Source organism: Rana temporaria, chromosome 1 (assembly GCF_905171775.1).
Source record: "Rana temporaria chromosome 1, aRanTem1.1, whole genome shotgun sequence".
NCBI lineage: Eukaryota > Metazoa > Chordata > Amphibia > Anura > Ranidae > Rana > Rana temporaria.
Genome location: NC_053489.1, coordinates 55,179,181 through 55,200,181, shown reverse-complemented (window position 1 = coordinate 55,200,181; position 21,001 = coordinate 55,179,181).

Here is a 21,001-nt window from a genome sequence, read left to right as displayed (position 1 = left end):
AAAGTCCGCCCCTATATATCATAGGCCACTTATACATAAGTTCCCCCATCACCATAGGGTCTCCTGTCACAGAATGCCCCAGTCACATTGTGCCCTCACATTAGAGCCTTAGCTTTTGACTCCAGCAGTGTGGTAGAGGGCAGGAGGTACAGTAGGTCTGGAGTATATGCATGCTACCAAGAGTTTGACTGCATACCTACTGCATTGGTATATAGACCCTATACTACATTGGATTCCCAACAACAAAGCAGCCATAAATGGGATTCTTTGGGTTTTTAAATTCTAGCACTAAGAGTAGAATTACTGCTCCAGTGTTAACTAGTAGCCGACCGCGCACCGTCATTATACGGCGGCAGGTCGGCTCTCCTGGGCGAGAGCCCGTAGCTATACGTCCTATCGTATAGCCGCCACTAGGGGGCGCGTGCGTGTGCCCGGCGGGCGCGATCGCCGCCGGGCACACGCGATCGCTCGGTACAGAGCGGGGAACGGGAGCTGTGTGTGTAAACACACAGCTCTCGTTCCTGTCAGCAGGGGAAATGCTGATTTTCTGTTCATACAATGTATGAACAGAAAATCAGTGTTTCCCCTAGTGAGGCCACCCCCCCCCCACAGTAAGAACACACCCAGGCATACTTAACCCCTTCCCCGCCCCCTAGTGTTAACCCCTTCACTGCCAGTGGCATTTTTATAGTAATCTAATGCATTTTTATAGCACTGATCGCTATAAAAATGCCAATGGTCCCAAAAATGTGTCAAAAATGTCCGAAGTGTCCGCCATAATGTCGCAATACCGAAAAAAAAATCGCTGATCGCCGCCATTACTAGTAAAAAAAATATTAATAAAAATGCCATAAAAATACCCCCTATTTTGTAAACGCTATAACTTTTGCGCAAACCAATCAATAAACGCTTATTGCGATTTTTTTTACGAAAAATATGTAGAAGAATACGTATCGGCCTAAACTGAGGAAAAAAATGTTTTTTTATATATTTTTGGGGGATATTTATTACAGCAAAAAGTAAAAAATATTCATTTTTTTCAAAATTGTCGCTCTATTTTTGTTTATAGCGCAAAAAATAAAAAACGCAGAGGTGATCAAATACCACCAAAAGAAAGCTCTATTTGTGGGAAAAAAAGGACGCCAATTTTGTTTGGGAGCCACGTCGCACGACCGCGCAATTGTCTGTTAAAGCGACGCAGTCCCGAATCGCAAAAAGTACTCTGGTCTTTAGGCAGCAATATGTTCCGGGGGGTAAGTGGTTAATGTCCATACAAGTTGTGAAAAGCAGTTGAGAATTCAATCTGCACACATTTCAAGGTGCCGAATTTCAATTAGTTTAGAAATATCTGAACTACATGCTGGCTATACTTTGATGTCAAGAGAGAAGTGTTTCTTTGCAGCTCATGAATTTTCTCTGCTTGAGGAGGATCTGCTGTGTATTTGCTCTAAACCAGGGGTCTCCAAACTGTGGCCCTGTGGCTGGATGCAGCCCTTTGCTTGCCTTTATCCAGCCCTTGGGGCACTATTCCTCTCACTGTTATGAGACACTATTAATCTGACACATAATAACATGGCATCATTTCTCCCACTTGCACCAATAATAGGGCACTATTCCTCCCAATGATATCAATGATGGGGCACTATTCAATCCCCTAATACCAAATATAGTGATGTTTATGCCCATTGATGTCTGGAAAATTTCCACGGACACTGGCCACCGTCCAGCCCCCCTAAAGTCTGAAGCACAATAAACTAGCCCTTTGTTTAGAAAGACCTCTGCTCTACACAATATAGTGCATAGAAAGCTATTAAGCCAGAAGGTTAAACTTGTTTCTGCATATCAATAGATTGTGTTGCACTTAGTAAAGCATTGGCATATATATGACACAATGTAACTAGACCTTGATGAATGGATGTTAAAGTTGTATACAACGGAATACAAAACACCATTGCAGGAAATCGTTTATATACATGGTTTGATGTAAAGCTACTAAGAGAGGTTTCAATGTTTGATTGAACGTAATGGCTGTAACAGAGTGAATACTTCATATTAAGGGGGCAATTCTTAATTGTCCTCCACTTTCTGAACAGAGGGCAGGTGGAAATCATATGGGCATGACTAATCTATGCAACAAACCTAGCCATTCATTACAATTTGACAATTAAACTGTGGTGGTATTTTAATAGAATGACGAATGTAGGCAAATTAATTGAACGTAATTATCACAGGTTCACCCAAGGTCATTTTTAGATGGATTAATTAGTTTTTTTGTAGTCAAAATAAATATTTTTTAAAACATTAATATTTTTACATGCTGTATACTAAAAGAATATGGATGTCTTCATTTGGGGTAGTTACAAACAGCCCTTGGGGTGACAAACAGCCCTTTTCAGTCCAGGGAAGAGTCATGGATGAAGGTTACCTTTCACATACATTCTCATGTTACATAAGATAAACTGGTGGAAGTGATGGGTCTCTCTAGCACTATACAAGGGATTACAATACAAGGTTTATGAGCCCCTAAAGATAGAAAACTGGTGTCAGCAGAGGCACCTAAATTTGAAGGAGAAGCTGAGAAATGGTTCTTCATTGATTTGGTATTTATTGCTAACAGAATAATATAAAACACTATCAACGTATTTCTCAAACAGCTTGAGAGACAGATCACAGCTGTTTAATGTGTTTTCTGCACCATCCTGAGGAAGTGGCTAGTGTAGTGCCACGAAACACGTTGACAGTGTTTTATACTATTCTGAAAGCAATAAATATCAAATCAATGAAGAATCCATTTCTCAGTTTCTCCTTCACATTCGGGAGCCTCTGCTGACACCAGTTTCCTATCTTTTGGGGCTCATAAACCTCTTACTGTGAACACACTGGAATCCTGAGATCATCAGGATCACCCCACCAAGCATCAAGAGCAACCTTACTCTGTGCAGGGACAGTCATATTCCCTGCAGGGTTACATGCCAGGTTGTCTGATCCCTCTTTAGGGAGCTCAGCAACCTCCCAGGCAGGGCCGGATTCCAGACAAGGCCAACAAGGCCAGGCCTCGGGGCGGCAGTGGGTGCAGGGGCGGCACTGTGGCTGAGAGGAGAGGACACTTTCACTTTCATTTCGGGAGTTCCCCCTGTCATGCGGATGGTGAGAGGAGAGAAAACAGAGGGAAGAGGAGGTGAGATGGTTCTCGGCGGCAGCAACCCCCCTCTCGGTTCTCAATGTAATTTTGTCATTTTTGGCAGCAACACCCTCCAGGTTCTCAGTGTCATTTTCGGCAGTACCAATCCCAGTCCGCCACTCCCCCTCCGCTTCTCAATGCATCTCAGTATCCTGCCGAAAAAGTCCCCCCGACGGATAATGTACCCCCTGTACTGCGTAGACGAGGGCGGCATTGAAGGACCTGGCCTTGGGGTGGCAAAGGGAGTAAATCCGGGCCTGCTCCCAGGTGTGAGTACAGATTTGAAATGTACCTTTTCATCATAAATTTCATCCAATTATCTGTCAAACTACTACACCATAAGGAACTCTCCTGCAGCCTCTGTCTCTTTTTCTCTTTTTTTTTCTCCTTATCTATGGAGGCACCCCAGTTATACAAGGGATTAAGCACTGGTCACAGAAGGACCATCTGTCCTCCCTCACCTTTATTACTAGCTATTTAGGATGAGTCAAACAACCCCCGGTTCGGTTCGCACCAGAACTTGCGAGCAGGCAAAATATTAGTTTGAACACACGAACACCGTTAAAGTCGATGGGACATGAAAATCCAAAAGTGCTCATTTTATAGGCTTATATGTAGGCATTAGCCCAATGTTCGAGTCGAGTGTTTGCCAAATTCGAAAGCTGCGGAACACCCTTTAAAAGTCTATGGGAGAAATCAAAATTGCTAATTTTAAAGGTTAATATGCAAGTTATTGTCATAAAAAGTGTTTGGGGACCCGGGTCCTGCCCCAGACGATATGTATCAATGTAAAAAAGGTTTTAAAAACCAAGGGCCAGATTCATAAAGAAGATACGGCGGCGTATCTCCTGATACGCCGTCGTATCTCCGAATCCGGCCGGTCGTATCTATGCGCCTGATTCATAGATTTAGGTTACGCATAGATCTTCCTAAGATCCAACAGGTGTAAGTGACTTACACCGTCGGATCTTAGGCTGCAATTCTAGGCCGGCCGCTAGGTGGCGATTCCATTGCGGTCGGCGTAGAATATGCAAATGAGTCATTACGCTGATTCACGAATGTACGCTTGCCCGTCGCAGTAAATTTACGCCGTTTGCGTACGAGATATGTGGCGTAAAGATAAACATGCCCCCTAGGTGGCTTAGCCAATGTTAAGTATGGCCGCCGTTCCCGCGTCGAAATTAAAAATTTAACGTTGTTTGCGTAAGTCGTCCGTGAATGGTGCTGGACGCCATTTACGTTAACGTCGAAACCAATGACGCCCTTATGACGTCATTTAGCGCAATGCACGTCGGGAAACTTTAGGGACGGCGCATGCGCAGTACGTTCGGCACGGGAACGCGCCTAATTTAAATGATACACGCCCCATTTGAATTAGGCGGGCTTGTGCCGGACGGATTTACGCTACGCCGCCGCAAGTTTACAGGCAAGTGCTTTGTGAATCAAGCACTTGCCCATAAAACTTGCAGCGGTGTAACGTAAATGTAATACGTTACGCCGCCGGAATTCTACGTGAATCTGGCCCTGAGTTTTTTGGGAGCAGTGACTTTAATAATGCTTAAAGTGAAGTGAAACAATAAAAGTCAAATATAATTTTAAATTTCGTACCTGGTGGGTGTCTATAGTATGCCTGTAAAGTATTTGTCCCGCATTTGTCCCGTATTTAGAACAGTCCCTGCTTTTCTAAAGTAAAAAAAGTAAATTAAAACTACTGGTGGCTATAATGAATTGTCGGGTCCCGGCAATACAGATAAAAGTCATTGAACAAAAACGTCATGGGTCCCCCCCAGTTCATTATCAGGCCCTTTGGGTTTGGTATGAATATTAAGGGGAACCCAAACCCCCCAAAAAATGTGTGGGGGTCCCCCCAAATTCCATACCAGGCCCTTCAGGTCTGATATGTTTATTAAGGGGAACCCTTGCGCCAAATTTTGAAAATGGCGTAGGGGTCCCCTTCAGGTCTGGTATGGATTTTAAGGGGAACCCCATGCCTAAATTGAAAAAAAAATGGTGTGGGTTCCCCCCAAAAATCCATACCAGACCCATATCCGAGCACACAATCTGGCAGGCCGCAGGAAAAGAGGGGGGAAGAGAAGCGCCCTCCTGAACCGTACCAGGTCACATGCCCTTGACAAGGGGAGGATGTCCCCATCTTGATGGGGACAAGGGCCTAAGGCGAGGTCACCCAGTGACATGTACAGGTGACCCCGCCCCCCCTCTGATGCCACGGATTTCCAGTGGAGTCAGAGGGGTCCGGGTCACCTGTGACGCCACAGGGAAACTGCCGGAAACCCCCGTTGCGTCAGAGGGGGCGGGGTCACTCAGCTATTTAAGAGCTGCCACAGCAGGTCTAGTGTCAGTCAGCGGACGCCTCCCATGGAGGCGGAATCGGATCAGACCGGCGTGTTTTTCCGTATCCCGGATCGAAGAAGGATTACATCGCTGGAATGTTTTTTTCTTTAATAAAGGACTTGTCCCAAGCTGTGTCTGTGTTTTTTAAAAATGTTGACACTTTTTTGTGAAATGGTAGGGGTACAATGTACCCATTACCAATTCACATGGGGGAGCGGGATCTGGGGGTCCCCTTTGTTAAAAGGGGCTTACAGATGCTGATAAGCCCCCCACCCGCAGTCTTCCACAACCATCGGGATGGTGGGGATGAGGCCCTTGTGGGGACATCCTCCACATGTTAAGGGCATGTGGCCTGGAACAGTTTAGGAGGGGGCGCTCTCGTCCCCCTTCTTTTTCTGCGACCTGCCAGGTTGCGTGCTCGGATAAGGGTCTGGTATGGATTTTTGGGGGAAACCCCACGCCATTTTTTTTATTTTGGCGTGGGGTTCCCTTAAAACCCATACCAGACCTGAAGGGCTCGGTATGGAATTTGAGGGGACCCCAACGCACTTTTAAAAAAAAATTGTCTCAGGGTTCCCCTTAATATTCATACCAGACCCAAAGGGCCTGGTAATGGACTGGGGGGAAGGGAGAACCCATCCCGTTTGTTCAATGACTTTTATCTGTACTGCCAGGAATTGACAATTCATTATATCCATGACTAGTTTTAAATGACTTTTTTTTTTAGAAATGTCATTTTGTACAGGGACTGTTCTAAACACAGGAAACATGTGCCACTTTACAGGCATACTATAGACACACCCCAGGTATGAAATTTAAAGGAATATTTCACTTTTATTGTTTCACTTTAAACATTATTAAAATCATTGCTCCCGTACCCTTTACCCAAACCCTTTTTTGACAATAACTTGCATATTTACCTTTAAAATTAGCACTTTTGATTTTTCACATTCGTGTCCCATAGACTTTAATGGTGTTCGCGTGTTCGAATACATTTTTTGCATGTTCTACTGCGAACTGAACCAGTAGGTGTTTTTTGCTCATCCCTACTTATATGCATGGTATTGTCATAAAAAGTGTTTGGGGACCTGGGTCTTGCCCCAGGGGATATGTATCAATGCAAAAAAAGTTTTAAAAACTGCAGTTTTTTTGGGAGCAGTGATTTTAATAATGCCTAAAGTGAAACAATAAAAGTGAAATATTCCTTTAAATTTCATACCTGAGGGTGTCTATAGTATGCCTGTAAAGTGGCACATTTTTCCCGTGTTTAGAACTGTCCCGCTGCAAAATTACATTTTCAAAGGAAAAAAAGTCATAAAAAAATGGACGTGGCTGTAATGAATTGTCAGGTCCCAGCAATACAGATAAAACTAATTAAAAAAAAAAAAAACAGCATCGCCCCCCCCCCCACCCTCCCCCCCCAGCCCATTACTAGGCCCTTTGGGTCTGATATGAATATTAAGGGAAACCCCGAACCAAAATAAAAAAAAATGCGTGGGGGTCCCCCACAAATTCCATACCAGGCCCTTCAGGTCTTGTATGGATATTAAGGGGAACCCTGTGCCAAATAAAAACAAAATGGCATAGGGGTCCCTCTTAAAATCCATACCAGACCCTTCTCCGAGCACGCAACCTCGCAGGCCGCAGGAAAAGGGGGGGCGGGGAGAGAGTCATCATTTTCTATTCACACTTGCCACTGGACCTGCCTTTCTGAGCACATCAGGGATTACCCCAGTCTGGAGACCTGTACCCCACATGTGAACAAGCTGGATTCCCATTTGATGTGCCTAATGCCCCATTGGAGTTCTAGGATCTGGTAAGCAGGGACACAAGAGGGGTCACGGAAGTCACCATTTTACAATTGAGAGCGCCTATGTCACACAAAGATACTCTGAAGAGCTTACTTGTCTTGTGATCATTTATTGGACTTTTTCCCTGTAGTTCCCTATGGGACTACCACAAGCTGCACATATAATATTATTATTTTGTTTGTTGTTTTCACTTTGCTGCACAGGACACTTTATTATCAATTTGTATCAATATTTATATATATCTTGTTTACACATTTTGATGTGGTTATGATGATAGACAATTATTGTCTCATTTGATGCACTTCAATCAAATTTACATATACTCTTCTGGGTTATATATAACCCTTCACATCGTACATATTATTATTATTATTTTGCCCTTAATTATCACGTGTTTACAAGGTCACTGCCTTCCGAGGCTTGATTGCACTATTGGTAATATCTGAGGAGCCACTTTTCACAACGTTGTGTAGCTAAGTGTTTCTATTGAGATCTGATTAGTTTCGAATGGAAGGTAGCGCTAATACACCTCCCATACTTTTAACTATTCATTTTTCTTAGGGAGTTTTTTTTAGGGGGGACGCAACCTTTGCCAGGGCCATCAATGAGGATTCACCACTTTTTATCACACTTTTTTAAACACTGCATAATGTTCGCTATTCGGTGAACAGGCGAACACCCGATGTTCGACTCGAACATCGGGCTCATCCCTACTAGCTATCACCTTTAATAATGTCTAATTACATTACCTTATATGCTGGCATTCCTCCGTTCCACCAACCCAGGCCTGCGCAGGGAGCAATATATATAATGACCCAACAGAGATTAGAATTCATGTACTGTTCAGTTTTATTTTCCGGGTACAGCATTTCTTATAGTATATAATTAGAATATAGCCCACCCATGGGTCATTACCAATCCAGGCCAGACTAAAAACCTCCCCCATGTACACTGTATATGCATTTATTCATAGCATATTTCGCCTGACAATGTACAGACAGTTTTTTGTCACTTTGTCCAGAAGCAATAATATTGTTAAATACATTGCTTGCATTGCATAGATGACATCACTCAGTCTTAAATATGCTATGCAATGAAAATAGAAAATATATATATTTTTCCATATAAGATGGGGAAGGGAGGAAATGGAAGCAGATTAAACTTCAGGTTTAAAGTGATGGTAAAGCTTTATTTTATTTTTTTAAACATGCCATACTTACCTGCTCAGAGCAATAGTTTTGCACAGAGCAGCTTCCAACCAGCGCTCCTGGCTACTCCTCTTTGGTGAATGCCCCTATAGAAAGCTGCTTTCCATGGGTGCACTCATGTGAGCTTGATGCCAAGTGGCCATCTCTGCATCAATAGACACAGACAGCACGGGAACCAATGGGTCCTTCTGCTATCAGTCTGCCCTGTGAGAGAGCGCTGGATTGAAATCAGGCTCAGGTAAGTATAAGGGGCTGAGGGGTGATCCTATAGCATAGAAGGATTTTTTATATTGAGATTTGCTTTTACTTCTGTTTCCATTATACTCACTGGAAGTAAAGGGTTTCTCCTCCAAGAGCAAACAGACAGCAACAATTTTCTAAGGGCTCTTTCGCATGGTCTGCCTGCCCAGTTTTTTGGGCGGACCTGAACGGGCGCACCGTGCCCCTCTATGGAGCCACGGATGTCAGCGGTGACATGCCCGCTGACATCCGACCCACTCAGATCCGCCAAAGTGTGATGGAGGAAAACCCTACTTTTCTATCCAACTGACGGATCGGATGACAACAGACTCTACGGTCCGTCGTCATCCGATCCCCCATAAGGGGAGAGCGGCAATCTGACAGGTCGGTCCCTGCACTGTGTGTAGAGACAGAGCTGTCATCTGCCTGCTCAGCGGGGATCAACAGAGTGATCCCCACTGAGCAAAGCGGAGCCCGCACATGGACAGCTCTGTGTGAAAGGGCTCTAAATCTTCATGTTAATAAAAAAGTTCTTTCAGTTCTTCCATTGCTTTCAGTGTCCTTGTTGGATAAGATAAGTCTTTCTTGTTCCCAAAGTGACAGCAAAATAATTAAGGAGAATATCACCAGTGGGGTCATAAACAGCAATATATACCTGAAGGAGATCGTAACTCTTTCAACTGGTTGAAGTGGGGCTTTAAACAGGTCATCTTGGTACCAAATTCACCCTTTACTAAAGACTGTAGAAAATATAATATGCTGAACATCCTGACATGGCAAACAGCCTCTCACAGACTCAGTACTACATCTGTCATTGTCACTTTAAGGGCCCCTTCATAATGAGAAGTGACTTATAAATGCATAAGCTTGCCTGGGATTTGTTTAGGGGCAGAAGGTGAAAGCTCTTATTATTTCTAGACAAATTGAAAAATATGGAATTATGAATCCTTTTACTGAGATTAAATATCGAAGAAAAACAATGATATCCAATCCACTTGAACATATGTTGAGGGAGAACCACACCATGCTAATTAGGAGATTTGCTATGTACTCAGAATCTACAGTAGATGATGTGTCTATATGTACTGTAAACTTTGGGGGTCTTTAAGCTCCGCGAGACAAGTGCGTAAAACCGTGTCAGTAAAGCAAAGGGTCTTTATTGGTGACCAAACAAAACAAAATAAAGCTTTTCTTCAGCATCCAAAACGTCACAACAAAAGTCCTGCTTGTTTCCAGCATAAATTAGGAAAAAGTCTTTCTTCAGAAAAACAACCAAAAGAAAGGCATATACGTTTTTAGTAAGAAGTCCTCCAGACCTTCCCTGCAGACACAGCTTCACTTCCAAACTACTCAAAAGTCCTCTCTGAGCAGCTAGCAGACTTCCATCTTGTCCTCCCAGGTGCACTCTCCCAACTCACTCACTCCCTCCAGCATCACTTCCTGCTTTAATGGGTGGTTGTCTGTGAGATTTTAACCCCTTGTGCGCTGGCTTCCAGGGTTTAGGAGTGGAGGCTCCATCCCACCCAAATAACACTTTTCAGGCCCCAAACTACTTTATTAAGATAGAGAAGACTGCGAGCCAGTCCTCTCTGAATTAGCGCCTGCCTGGAACTTTTCACCCACTTTTGGGTGACCCCCTGAACCTTCTACCTCTATTTAAATGGACCATAGTCCAAACAGTGGTGCCGTATAGCACCCGTCCAGGACCCACCCCCGGTGTCCTGTACATATCCCCCCCCTCTGCCTCAACGCGGAGGTGTTGGAGGCAACAGTAGACACCATACAATGGACTCGGGAGAGGGCATCGGCATTCTGATGCTGTCTCCCGGGTCTGTGCTCTACCATGAAATTGAACTCCTGGAGAGAAAGGAACCACCTTGTTACCCTGGCATTGGTGTGTTTATTCTGTCTCATCCAGGTAAGCGGAGCATGGTCTGACACCAAGCGGAACTTTCTGCCCAGGAGGAAATATCGCAGGGAGTCTAGAGCCCACTTGATGGCCAGACACTCCCGCTCCACCACTGCATAGTTTTTTTCAGCTGCCGTCAGCTTCCTACTAAGAAAGACCACAGGGTGCTCCTCCCCATTGATTTCCTGAGACAGGACCGCTCCCAACCCTTCGCTTGAAGCATCTGTCTGTACTACAAAATCTTTTGTAAAATCTGGAGCTACAAGCACCGGATCTTGGCACAAAGCTGTCTTAAGCTTTTGAAAAGCCGTCTCGGCCTCGGCGTTCCACTTTATCATCACTGACTTTCTGCCTCTGGTCAGGTCGGTCAGTGGTGCAGCAACAGTGGCAAAGTTGGGGACAAACCTCCTATAATAGCCAACTATGCCCAAAAACGCTCTGACCTGCTTCTTGGTTAGGGGACGGGGCCAGTCCTGTATGGCCTCCACCTTACTCATTTGGGGCTTCACCAGCCCTCTACCCACAATATACCCTAGGTATTTTACTTCCTCCATCCCAATGGCACACTTCTCGGGGTTGATGGTGAACCCTGCTCTTCTTAAGGAGTCTACGACTGCCTGAACCCGGGGAAGGTGGGACTCCCAATCAGTGCTGAAGATGACTATGTCATCTAGGTAGACAGAAGCGTACCGTTGGTGTGGACGCAGAGTTTTGTCCATGGCCCTTTGGAACGTGGCCGGGGCTGAGTGTAGACCAAATGGCATCCTCTTATATTGGAAGTGGCCTTCTGGGGTAGAGAAGGCTGTCTTTTCCCCGGCTTCCTTAGTCAGGGGAATCTGCCAGTACCCTTTTGTGAGGTCTAGCGTGGTAATGTACCTGGCAGGCCCCAACCTTTCAATTAGCTCATCTACTCGTGGCATGGGATATGCGTCGAATTTGGAGACTTCATTAAGCTTTCTGAAGTCGTTGCAGAAGCGGAGGGTGCCGTTGGGCTTGGGTACCAACACAATTGGACTTGACCATTCGCTCTGCGACTCTTCAATGACTCCAAGCTCAAACATTCTTTTAACCTCTTCGGACACTGCCACCCTATGAGCTTCTGGGATACGGTAAGGCTTTAACCTGACTTTTACATTGGGCTCGGTCACAATGTCATGCTCGATGACGTTGGTGCGACCGGGCAACTCTGAAAACATATCTCTATTTTTTTGTAGAAACTCTTTTGTTTGCTGGGTTTGAGGTCTAGTCAGGGTAGCAGCAAACTGCACCAAGTCGATCCCTGCATGGTCCCCTGACTGTACCCCTACTACCGCTGACACTTGTTCTCTGTCTCTCCAGGGTTTCAACAAGTTGATGTGATAGATCTGGTATGGTTTTCTTTTCCCTGGCTGGTGTACCTTGTAATCCACCTCACCGACTTTCTCTACTACCTCAAATGGGCCCTGCCATTTGGCCAAGAATTTGCTCTCTACCGTGGGTATTAGAACAGCCACCCGGTCTCCTACTTGGAACTGTCTAATTTTAGCCGACCTGTTATACACTCTTCTTTGGGCATCCTGAGCCTTCTGCATGTGCTCCTTCACCAGTGGCATCACCTTAGCCACCCTCTCTCGCATTTTAGAGATATGCTCTACCACCGTTTTGTGTGGTGAGGATTCACTTTCCCACGTTTCTTTTACCAGGTCGAGTAACCCCCGGGGCCTTCGACCATACACTAACTCAAATGGCGAAAAACCTGTGGATGCTTGCGGGACCTCCCGGATAGCAAATAACAGGGCAGGGAGTAACATATCCCAATCCTTCCCATCTTTCTGGACTACTCTTTTCAACATGGATTTTAGGGTTTTATTGAATCTTTCGACTAGGCCATCGGTCTGTGGGTGGTAGACAGACGTCCGCAACTGCTTAATTTGAAACAATTTGCACAAGTCCGCCATTACCTTTGACATAAAAGGGGTACCCTGGTCTGTCAGGATCTCTTTGGGGAACCCAGTTCGTGAGAACATTTGAAACAACTCCCTGGCGATGGCCTTAGAGGAGGCTTTCCTCAAAGGGACAGCTTCTGGATACCTAGTTGCGTAATCTAGGATGACCAATATGTATTGGTGGCCCCGTGCCGACTTTACCAGGGGTCCCACCAGATCCATAGCGATCCGTTCAAACAGGACTTCGATAATCGGCAAGGGCACCAGAGGGTTTCTATAGTGTGGCACTGGGGCAGTTAACTGGCAAATGGGACAAGACGCACAGTATCTTTTAACCTCGGCCTTCAACCCTGGCCAGTAAAACCGGTCGTTTATCCTGGCCTCTGTTTTCTCCGCCCCCAGGTGTCCTCCCAGTGCATCGTTGTGGGCTAGATCGAGGAGCAGTGATTTTAATAATGCTTAAAGTGAAACAATAAAAGTGAAATATTCCTGTAAATTTCGTACCTGAGAGGTGTGTATAGTATGCCTGTAAAGTAGCGCATGTTTCTCGTGTCTAGAACTGTCCCTGCACAAAATGTAATTTCTAAAGGAAAAAGTAATTTAAAACTACTCGTGGCTATTCATTCATTTCGAGTCCCGGCAATACAGATCAAAGTCATTGAAAAAAAACAGCAGCCCCCCCCCCCCAGTCCATTACCAGGCCCTTTGGGTCTGGTATGAATATTAAGAGGAACCCCAAACCAAAAAAAAGCGTGGGGGTCCCCTCAAATTCCATATCAGACCCTTAAGGTCTGGTATCGATATTGAGCAGAATCTCGCACCAAAATGAAAAAAAAAAATGGCGTGAGGTCCCCCCAAAAATATGGATTTTAAGGGGAACTCTGCACCAAAATAAAAAAAAATGGCGTGGGGTCCCCCAAAAATCCATACGAGACCCTTATCTGAGCATGCATTCTGGTAGGCCGCAGGAAAGTGTAAAAAAACAAAACAAAAAAACACACAGACACAGTTGGGATAAGTCCTTTATTAAAAAATAAAAAAAAATAAAGAATTAAAAAAACATTCCAACAATGTAATACAGTCTGTCCAGTGTTGTAATCTTATGTCCCGCGGTGATCCGATGTCCAGCGATGCTGCAGTCTCCACTCCACATGAAACTCCCATGACGTAAGATGGGGAGGGGTCATCCGTCCACATCATAGGTTAAGCCCCGGCTTTCCCCGGCAAGCGGGGAATACCCAATGACGTCGGTACCAATCATTGAAAATGTATCACACCTGATGTACTGACGGCCTATCTGATTTCTTGAGACCCCAACAAGCCAGGACAGTACAAATATCTCCCAAATGACACATTTGTGAATGTAGACAATCCAAAGTATTTAGTAAGAGGCATGATGAGTTTTTTTAAGTTGTTATTTTTTCCCACAATTCTCAGCAAAATTACGATTTTCTTCACAAAATTGTCATCTTGACGAGTTCTCTCACACGGCATATGCATACCACAAAGTACACCCCAAAACACATTCTTCCACTCCTCCTGAGTATAGCGATACCACATGTGTGAGACTTTTGCACAACCTGGCTACATACAGAGGCCCAACATGGAGGGAGCATCATCAGGTGTTAAGGGCATAAATTACACATAAAGGGCCAGATTCACAACCAGCGGCGCAAATTAAGTTACTCAAATTGTATGTCATTTAAGTTACGGCGCCTTAATTTTTTTTCGTAAGTGCCGTATCCACAGCGCATTTGCGGCCCAAATTGCGCAAGCGTAACTTAAATCCCGAGGCGTAAGGCGGGGTTATTGCAAGTGGGAAGGAAGTGGGCGTGCTCCATTGTAATGAGCCGTGACCCCATGCAAATGAAGGGCCGCCCGTACTGCGCATGCGTGCACGAATCAGCACCTCACTGGGCATGTGCAGAACTTGGCTCGGCACAATCAGTGAGATAGGAAAAAGGCCAAGTGTACTTAGTTTGAGAATCGCCCTGTGTATAAAAAGCCCCAGACAAACACACTTCCCTTGCAAAAGTACATCCCTGTCTTCCCCTTTCCTAGAGCAAGTTGCTTCTGCTCTGTCGTCTGTTGGTGTGTGTTGGTGAGTTTCGTGTTAGTTAAAAGATTTGGAGGAGTAGTAGAGTGTAGTAGTTGTGTGTTTTTTCTGATTGTATTTTCTGTTTGTTTTTTGCTGATTGTTTTTTTTTTGAGTTTTTTTTCTGTTTGTTTTTTTGGGAGTTTGTTTTTGAATTTGTAGTAGCTGTCTGCTTGTGTGGTTTGATTTTTGTGTTTGTTTGTTGTGTGAGTATTTTTGTTTGTTTGTTGTGTGAGTATTTTTGTTTGTTTGTTGTGTTTGTTTTTTCTTGTTGCTGAGTGGTGGGTATTATGGCACCAAAGCACAGGAAGCTCAATTTTTCCAGCATAGAGAAGCAGATTCTTGCTCGGGGCATCGCCCAATATGGGCGTTATTTACATGGCCCTGAGAGCCGGAACACCCCCCCGGCCAGGAGGAAGGCGATCATCCAAAAAATCACGGATCAGATCAATGCGGCGGGGGGGGGGAGACGAGGACCCCCAGTGGCATACAAAAGAAGATCAACGATCTTAAGAGCCTGGTCCGTGAGAAGATGGCCAAGATCAATGCCCATGCCAGGGGCACTGGAGGAGGTTGAGGGGGAGGAGGATGAGGGGGTCGAGGCTGAAGATATGGACATTGCCAGGCAAGTCCTTTTGGTATCTGATTTGTTGACCCTTGAGGCTACCCCTGAGGCTGGCAGCAGTCAAGGCCATCATCAGGGGTAGCCCCTCCCACTCCTCCCCAACAGGCCTCAACCCACAAGGGTCTCTCTCTCCCCTCCTCCCAGGCCACAAACCTCAGGGGCAGGCATGATGGCGACCCATGAGACCAGGGGGGTGGCCGAGCGTCTGCCGGGCAATCTGCAGAGGGACAATGCCCGGCAGACCCACAATCTGGCTCAGATCAAAGTGACTCTGAGCCAAATGGAGGCCAGCCTGGGGACAATTAAGGAGTCACTCACTGATGTGGCCACAAACTCCTTGGCGGTCATCACATGCTTGTGTGACCTGCAGACCGCCACAACAGGCGTGGCCCAGGAGGTGAGTGCCCTGACCCAGGCTGTCCAGGACAATACCCGGGCTGGCCAGGCCAATGCGGCTGCCCTCACAATCTGTCTGACCAGGATAGCAGTGGCCTTGGAGGGCAGGCCAGCAAGAGGACAGTCACCAGGGGAGGCTCCTCCTTCCCGTGCTCACCCACCCCCCCAGGATGATCCTCCTTCCCCTGCTCCCCCCCCCCCCAGGATGATCCTCCTTCCCCTGCTCACACCCCCCCCCCCAGGATGATCCTCCTTCCCCTGCTAACCCCCCCAGGAGGCTCCTCTGGTTGGCCGTGCCCGTGGGCGGCCCAGGCGTAGCTCACGCCGCCGCCGTTAATTTTGCAGGGTACTTTTGATTTTTTTTTTTTGGTATACTGCACTTATGATTTGTTTTATGTGTGTGAATGATGTATGAATGTGGGGGTGGGCATTCCTGATTAAATAAGGGTGTCACCCTCAGTTTTGGTGGAGTAGGGATCCCCAGGACCAGGGAGAAGTGATCCCAGGTCCATGTGAATGGTGTATGAATGCACAGTGACATAATTGGAGTCGTGGCGGGGCTTTACTGCTCCCAAGTACCATTGGGGGGGTACTTGGATCTAATCCAATTAGATGTGCATGTGATGTGTCTGTGCTAGGGACCACAGTGGTGTGCATTCATGCATTCTCATTGTGACATAATTAATGTGTGTGTTATCTGTGCAAAGATGCATTCTGCGAGGCGTCTCCTGACTGCTGTTCCCTCAGAAGAGGGGGTACCCTTGGTTACTAAAGTCACTAGTCTAGCTATGCGCATGGATGCCCCTGGCATGTTGGCATACAGATTGTTGTCCTGCAAGTGTGTGTGCTCAGCTCTTCCTTAATGGTGTTGCTTTAGCTGACATTTACACGGCAGGTGTAAAATTAGGGCACCTTTTATAAAGTGTAATTTTACACCATGAAAGTAACAGAAGCGCACAGGGCGTAATCTTTGCCTATCAAAACAGCGGCGTGTCTAGCGTATTTTGCGCTCGAAGAAGCGCCGGTGTAATTTTTTTAGGTAGGACGAAAAAAAAATGGTTTTCAGGCGTAAGTCGTTTTGAGGATCAGGCGCAAAAATACGCGCGGCACAAATTTCAATTACGCCGCGCATCTCGAGTTAAGTCGGCGCATCTGCTTTGTGAATCTGGCCCATAATTTCTAGACTACCGCTTACACTTTTGAAGGTCCTGGAGCACCAACACAATGGAAAATCCCCAAAAATTACCCCATTTTGGAAAGTAACACCCCAACGTATAATCTGTGATGCATTGTGAGTCATTTTTTTCTACAAGTGGGAGGAAGATCAAAACGCATTTTTTTTACACAAAGTTGTCCATTTATAAGATATTTCCAACACATAGCACGTACATAGCAAAAATTACACAAAATTATTTTTGCTAATTCCTCCTGAGTATGGCAATACCACATGTGTAAGACTTTTTCACAGCCTGCCCACATACAGAGGCCCAACATGGAGGGAGCACCGTCAGATGTTCTAAGGACATACATTTCAAATCTAATTTGATTACCTATTACACTTTTGTGAGGCACTGATGGCATTGGGCACTGTAGTGGCATGGATGAGCACTTGGGTGGCCACATTTCCAAAGTGCCATTCAGGGACACACCCCCTCCCTTACCTTCACCCAAAAAAAGGGGTTGATGGGGAATTTGGCGGTGGGTTATTTGTCAGGTGAATGTGTCACTAGGGTGACCACGTGTCCCGGATTGCCCGGGACAATTCCAACATTTTACAGGTCTGTCCCGGGGCAGCTTCATTCCAGGACAATACAGTGTCGTCACATTACCGCTTTACTCACTGACAGTACTTGTCCTGGCCGGGAATGCCTGGAGGAGCACAATCCCGCCCCCTGCTTGTGATTGGAGAAATCATACATCCTGCCTCTTGTGTCCAATCACTGTGCTGTGATTCGTTACAGCACAAGCTGGTTTTTGGGAAGGGAGGGTGTCCCTGAATGGTAGTTTGGTAATGTGGTCACCCTATGTGTCACTTGCTACCAGATACAGTGCTGCCTGCCACCAGATGCAGTGCCGCTTGCCACCCATAGCCTGCCACCAGATGCAGTGCTGCTGTCAGTCCCTCTGCATGAGCCACATGCATTGTCACTGGTTGCAAGATGCCAGGCAGAGCCAGCCCTAGCAACCAGTTACAGAAATGTAATTAGTAGGGGGTGTCTGTGTCCTCTATTTTATTCCGAGGAACACTGTATTGTCCCGGAATGAAGGTGCCCGGGACCCAGGACAGACATGTCAATTGCAGGACAGTCCCGGGCAATCCGTGACATGTGGGCACCCTAATGAGCACTGATGTGGCACGGATGAGAACTGATGTGGCACTGATGTGGCACGAATGAGAACTGATGTGGCATGGATGAGCACTGATGTGGCATGGGTGATCACTGATGTGGCATGAATGTGGCATGGGTGATCACTGATGTGGCACGGATGATCACTAATGCGGCATGGATGAGCCATGGATGGAGCACAGATGGAGCATGGATGGAGCACGAATGGAGCATGGATGGATGGAGGAGCCATTGATGGAGCACGGATGGAGCATAGATGGATTAATGAGCCATGGGTGGAGCACGCATGGAGCATGAATGGTGCACTGATGAGCATGGATGGATGGATGAGCCATGGATGGAGCATGGATGGATGGATAAGCCATGGATGGGCATGGATGGAGCATGGATGAGCCATGAATGGAGCATGGATGGATGGATGAGCCATGGATGGGCACAGATCAGCACTGCTGCTGCCCCCAGTTCCCTCTCTCTCCTCACATCCTGTACTTATCTGCGTGAGGAGAGGGAAGAAGCCGGACCGGACAAGCTTTGTGTTCAAGTGACCACGCCATCATTGAAGGGCATTATCACGTGTTAAAGGTGCTGCTGCCATTGGCCTATTTCCCCGATTCCCGAGTTCGCGGTCCAGGGAGGCCATCATATATCCGACCATGCTGTATTCTTCAGTCGGAAAGTGGTTAAAGTTCATGTGCGTGTAAAGGCAAGTAATACTTTTGACAATATAGTGTAATATAGTCCCTAAGACTCTACAATGTTAGACATGGAGTAAATTAATGCCATTAAATATTCTAAGGCCCTGTACACACGATCAGTCCAAACTGATGAAAACGGTCTGATGGTCTGATGTGCCTACACACCATCGGTTCAAAAACCGATTGAGTCCAACGCGGTGACGTAAAACACAACAACGTGCTGAAAAAAACTAAGTTCAATGCTTCCAAGGATGCGTCGACTTGATTCTGAGCATGCGCAGGTTTTGAACCTATGCTTTTGCGTACTAACCATCGGTTTTGACCGATCGGTCATGCGTTCATCAGTACGAATTTAAAGCAAGTTCTAAAACTTTGGTCTGAAGGACAAAAGTCTGATGGGGCATACACACAGTAGGTTTGGACTGATGAAACTGAACTTCAGTCCGTTTTCATCAGTTTGGACTGATCGTGTGTACAAGGCCTAACAGTTTGTTTACAACAGAAGTGTATTGATGCTGTGTTGACCAATAAAAACATTTGAAACATTGCATTGCATGCAATTCATTAATTCATTCAAGAGAAGCCGTCACCGATAAAAGGGTATTTGAACATGGAGTATTGTTCCTATTAGAAAAGGTACTGAGTCTGCCAGTGTCTGGATTGCAATGTAATGTAAAATTCACTCTGCGTGACACCAGCCATCTGTTTTCATTAATTATTTGCAGTATTAGGTGCTCCTGAATCTGTACGGTTTTACAGCTTCTGCAAATGTGTCAGAGACTGAAAAGAATCCTGTAGTGAGACAGTATGGAGGCTGCTATTGCTGATCACAGATGTTCAGCAGACATAGAAAGTTGTACAGGGTAGAACAGTCTCTTCCAGAATGCAGAAAGGGGTACCATGTTCTGTGCATGCCAGACGCATGGCTAGACCCTGACACCCCGGGCACTAGCCCCAGGTCTTCTGCCAAGTGCCTTGGATCTTCTTTGAGATATAAAGGTGATACATTCAAGGTATTGTTTGTATACATAACTTTTGTTCAGGTAAAAAGATTATACTAGTCTTAGGGCCCGATCACGTCTGACGATTCTGCCTGCGAACCCAATTCGCACTGCAATAGTGGCAAAACACACCACGCGTGTTTGGGTGTTATTAATTTTCAATGGCACCTAAAAGCGGTTTCGATTTTGCTGCGATTGTCGTATGAAAAATTGTGTGGGAATCTGGGCAACCCGTAACGCACAAAGCTGGTCACCCAAAAAGGAGCAGGAGCTTCTACTGGGTATCAAGCTTCAAGCATTGCGGTTTGCTGCAATTGCGGAGAGATATCTCGTGTGCCAATACCACACCGCATGTAGGTGCCATTGAAAGTGAATGACACCCGGACACAAGTGACGTGTTTTGCCACTATTGTAGTGCGATTTGGAATCGCGGGCAGAATCACTGCGATTCTTCCCAAGATCACAAAACACCATATGTGAACGGGGAGATTGGATCCAAAGAGATCATCATGACACCACCCCCTAAATAGTTTGATCTAGGTGCCTAGAGATACCCCTGGTCTATTGGGACTAGGGTTACCACCTTTTCTTCAAGTCAAACCCAAACACTTTTTTTAACACGAAAACCTGAACAATTTAGCGACACACAACAATTTTTTTATAGTATAAACTATACATTACTATTCAATAACGTTTCTAATCATATGAAGTTAATCAGAAGAGTTCCTCTTTTACATCTCTATCTGCATTGTTCCCTTACACTGTAAGGGGGGACTCTGCAGACTCTGATGTAAGGGAGAACTCTGGGAACATAAGGCCCCGTACACACTAGAGGATTATCCGCTGGAAACGGTCCTCCGAACCGTTTCCGCGGATAAATCCTCTGGCGGATTTTGATCTGATGGTTGTACTAACCATCAGATCAAAATCCGCGCGGAATTCCCTCCGCGGTGACGTGTCGCGCCGTCGCCGCGATGATGACGCGGCGACGTGCGCGACGCTGTAATATAAGGACTTCCACGCATGCGTCGCATCATTACGACGCATGCGAGGGAGGGAATTGGACGGATTGATCCGGTGAGTCTGTACAGACCAGCGGATCAATCCGCTGGACTGGATTCCAGCGGATAGATTTCTTAGCATGCTAAGAAATTTGTATCCGCTGGAAATCCATCGGCCCGAAATATATCCGCGGATAAATATCCGCTGGGTCAT